The sequence below is a fragment of the Coptis chinensis genome, chromosome 3, assembly GCF_015680905.1.
Source record: "Coptis chinensis isolate HL-2020 chromosome 3, ASM1568090v1, whole genome shotgun sequence".
Lineage (NCBI taxonomy): Eukaryota > Viridiplantae > Streptophyta > Magnoliopsida > Ranunculales > Ranunculaceae > Coptis > Coptis chinensis.
Genome location: NC_141458.1, coordinates 45273728 through 45277966, shown reverse-complemented (window position 1 = coordinate 45277966; position 4239 = coordinate 45273728). Strand labels below are relative to the sequence as shown.

General features: G+C 37.6%; 1 non-coding gene across 1 annotated transcript; it reads left to right on the top strand.

The window, feature by feature from the left end:
• The first annotated feature begins 2872 nt into the window (after positions 1-2872).
• On the top strand, positions 2873-2978 carry LOC147509778 (small nucleolar RNA R71). Its single transcript, XR_015219651.1, has one exon. It is a non-coding gene; the product is annotated as a small nucleolar RNA R71 (small nucleolar RNA).
• The last annotated feature ends 1261 nt before the right edge of the window (positions 2979-4239 follow it).

Genomic DNA, 4239 nt, shown 5'->3' with positions numbered 1-4239 from the left:
CACTGGAGTAGCAAAACTTGAGTGGAAAAATCAGAGTGATTTTTGTCTTGATTTTTATATGAGAACCTACTTAAGGACGCTATTCCAAAGTTTCAGAAACGGACCTGTTACTGCATTTCATAGCATTACTCATTGTATATAAGTTTATTTGTAGATAATTGATTATTATGCATATATTAGCTTAGGTTTCGACATGATTATTCTGTATTCATTGCTAGTGAGATGTATAGATAATTGAGACATAAATAAGGAAACAATAGTTTTCTTTCTTAGTCGTTGTAGTATATATGAAGTTTGTGAGTACCTTCACTGGAAAACTCTCACTAGGCTATAACTCGTCCACTAGGGAATTCCTAGTGGTTTAAGGTCTTGTTGCATATGGTCAATGCAATCGCACTCAGCGAAACGAGAGTAGTTAGAACTCCATTTTTGGTCACTTATTCTAATTTCTCATCTTTGCTTGAGGACAAGCAAAATGCTGTTTGGGGGTGGTTTGATAAGAGCCCAAAACTGTAGTTTTAACCCTATATGATCATACTATTAGACCAATTATGTGAGTAATAATTAAGAGTTAACACCGACACGTGTTTTTATGCATTTCAGGCTTCAAAGTCCATTATGTGCAGAAATGTGCCACTTTAGCGAGATAAAAGAGCAAAGGTCGGTTACTAAGGAGTTCCGTGATTAAATGCCAAGATTCAAGAAGATAAAGCCTTTCTAAAGCCCGGTCAAAAGCTGAAAAGTCGACGCGGGCAGAAACAGCACACAAGTCAGCAGAACTTTCGAAGGCCGTATCTTTGGACTCAGACCTCGGAATGGGGCCTAATTTATGTCAAAACAACCAGCTCGGAAAGAGCTTTCCAATGGTCTAAGCCTTGACCCAATCAGAGGAGCAGAAGTAGACGAAAAGTCTGTTGAAGCCAACTGCAGCTGAAGAGGCCTTTTTGGACTGAAAGAATTATGTTTTGGGCCTGATTCTCTAGCCCAAAACATGGCTCCAAGCCCATGCACGATTTTTGGATCTGAATGTATAAAAACCAAAGCTTCACTCTTTGTTAATGGTAGATAGTTAGACCTAGATTAAAGATTAGATTAGTAGCCTCCATTAATTAATTCTAGGTCTAGTTTTCCTTAGATTTAATTAGTTTAATTTAATTAGTTTCATATCTTGTTTTTATTTAATTCCTTGAATGATTGTTCGTCATTTAATTAGTTAAATAAAATAGTTATTATTATTCAATTTTGATTTTTGTCATTTGCATTTATAGATCTAGTTTAAATTCTTGTTCTTATTTCATTCTTAGTTAATTAATTAGATTTCAATTATTGTTTAATTTAGATTAGTAAAGTTAGAATTTTGATATGATGTGTAGTTATAATTCAATGGGAAATGATGGGTTGATGACTCAAGGCTAAAACCTCCATTAGAGGGGTTGATGAAGCTTTGATGAAAACTTAGTGGTTTAGTGTAGAAGCGTTGTAGAATCTATTCCACTCTAGAAGGTCGTGATTCACCATGAGAATGGGTGGGCGACCTCACATGCTAGTTAGTATTTGGTAGAAATGCCATGAACACTAGGGATTAGAACTCGAAATTCTTGCCGTAAGAACGTAAGAATCGAGATATAAGAATCTATGCTAGGTTATCAAGTTGGATTCGAGGTGGATTCAATTCCCCTCTAATCCTTTATCTAGATTCAAAACAATCATATTTCCATAGCATTCGTAGTTTAAATTCAAATAATCAATTTCATATTGTATCGTAGTATAACACCCTTCGTAAAGCTCTCATTAGACTTAAGACCGACTAATTATATTAGAAAACATTCCATGCTAGAGCACTAGGAGTGGAACGAATTTGTGACTCCACTCTATTTCAATAGATTCGAGAGTAGAAAACAAATATCTTTGATAAATATAGACACGTAAATAGTTTTAGTTCACTTACGTTTTGAGTTTCATCGCTTTATTTCGTAGGTAAACTCTATTAATTTTATGTTTTATCAGTATCATTTTTAGTTTGCGGGTAATCTTTAGGCATAGTCACTTGGTTATCAACTACTCGCTCTGAACGAAGGGTAGTGACTGTCTGTAGGTCCCCTTGGTTTATATTACCATTACAGTAAATATTGTTTATTTCAAAGGGGGTGTTTGTTGACTTAGGATTAGGCACTGCTTGACTTGGAAACACGCCGGTTTGGTTATTATTTTGGTTAGAAGACATGTCAATAACCTTTTGGCACAAAGACTGCATCATTTGCATCGTTTGTTTCATCATATTAGAGTTTTGATCATGCTGATCTTTCATCAAGTTGGAGTTTTGTTGCATAATTTGATTTTGTTTCTCCAACAAGGTCACTACTACTTTGTCTTTAGATGGTTGTATTAGAATTAAAGCTTGTTGAGCGTTCATGTCTTGATGTTGATAGTTCTGGGTTATGGGTACTAAACCTCTATTCTGGTCACCTAAGTTCCCTTGTCCTTGATGTTGAGTTAACTGGTTGATGTGTGATGGTTGTGGTGGTGTTTGTGCATAGACAAGAGGACAATAGAAGTCGGAATGCTCAAGACTATAACAGACATTACAACGAGTAGAGTTAATGTTCATACAGAGATAGCATCTACCTTTTTAGTGAGGGCATCGATAAGAGTTTTAAGCTCGGGATCATGTTTAACCTCAAGAGAAGAAGGAGAGGAGCGGGAGGAATCGTTACCTCCCCAATTGTTGTTCTTCTTAGATTGATCTTCTAAGAATTTATAAGCCTCCAAGGCTCCTTTACTAAGAAAACTACCCCCAGTCAGGATATCTAGAACCTCCTTATGACGATGTAAAAGCCCCTTGAAGAAAGCACGAACAAGCGTGTCTTTCGCAAGATTATGATGCGGGCATTCAATGAGAAGATCAGTGAAACGATTCCAGGCCTCTGAAAAGGATTCATGAGGATTCTGGCTAAAGAAATAAATCTTGTGAAGCATTTCATCTGTATTTAGTGGTGGGTAAAATTGTTCCATGAACAATTGAACAAGTTAAGCCCATGAGTCCACCAAGTTTGGCATTTGGGCAGTTAACCAAGACGCCGCCTTGTCGGCTAGGGTGAAAGGAAACACCCTAAGTTTAACTTGATCTGGACTTACGCTAGGATGATGGAATGTAGTGAGAACTTGTTCTATCCTACGCATGTGTTGGTAAGGCTTCTCGTGGTCTAAACCATGAAAAACCAGTAACAAGTTAAATATATTAAGGGGGATTCGAAAATCCCCTACTAGGTCTGCAAGAACGATGCACGACTTAGGGCCATCGTTTAGGGCTTTATAAAAATCAGAGAGAGGAGTCTCTTGTTCTTTAGCCATTGATACAAGTGTAGTGTGTGAAATTCTAGATAGGCGTGTTGTATTTATTTCTACGAAAAACAAGCCTGATTATACTAGAATTAAAACTCCTCTGACAAAAAAGGCGAGGAGTGGAAGAAGGAGTACCTGAATGCCTCCTTGCTACGCGTTTCAATAGCGTCTTGTATACGCAATCTTAGTGTATTTAACAAGTTAGAAACACTGAATAACTTGAAGAAATAGAAATTTGAGCTAACATGTGAAAAAACATTCGCTGTTGAATTTTCCTTGGGGGTGCGCTCCTTGGGCGCAGGTGCACCTCAGGGTTTTGTGAATGTCCAGTGTTTGAGCATGGGTCGCGCTCAGCTTCCAGTGTTTTGAGCGCAGGTGCGCTTACTTAGGGCTGGTCGCTCGAAATTTCAGATGTCCAAGATTTGAGAGCCGGTCGTCGGTTTTCGGTTCATGGTGGTCGCGCTTCAGGGTTTTCGAGTTTTAGGCCTTTTATCGTACTCCAAAAAATTTGAAATTTTACAGTAGTTTTCTAAGACGTCTATCAAGTAGCCTGTAAAATTTCAGATCAATTGGAACTACGAAAGTCCCTCTACTGCCCTGCAAAATTTGCAAAACAGTTTTCGGACACAATACAAACAACCGAATGGTTAACCCATCAAAACAAAGCCAAAAATTTCCAAATTTTAACTGGAGACTCCTGACAGATCCTACTTATTCCTGTAAAAAGTTTAGAGCAATTGGAGTTCTACAACTTCTCTTTATCGGCTGGTGTTCCAGATATTAACTGTTTGCAACACTGCAGAAACACACTAGAAACACTCTACTATTTAGAAGGTCAAAACAAATCAAAAACTCGTCAAATTTTACTACAAACTCCTGACTTAGGGTAGATACTCC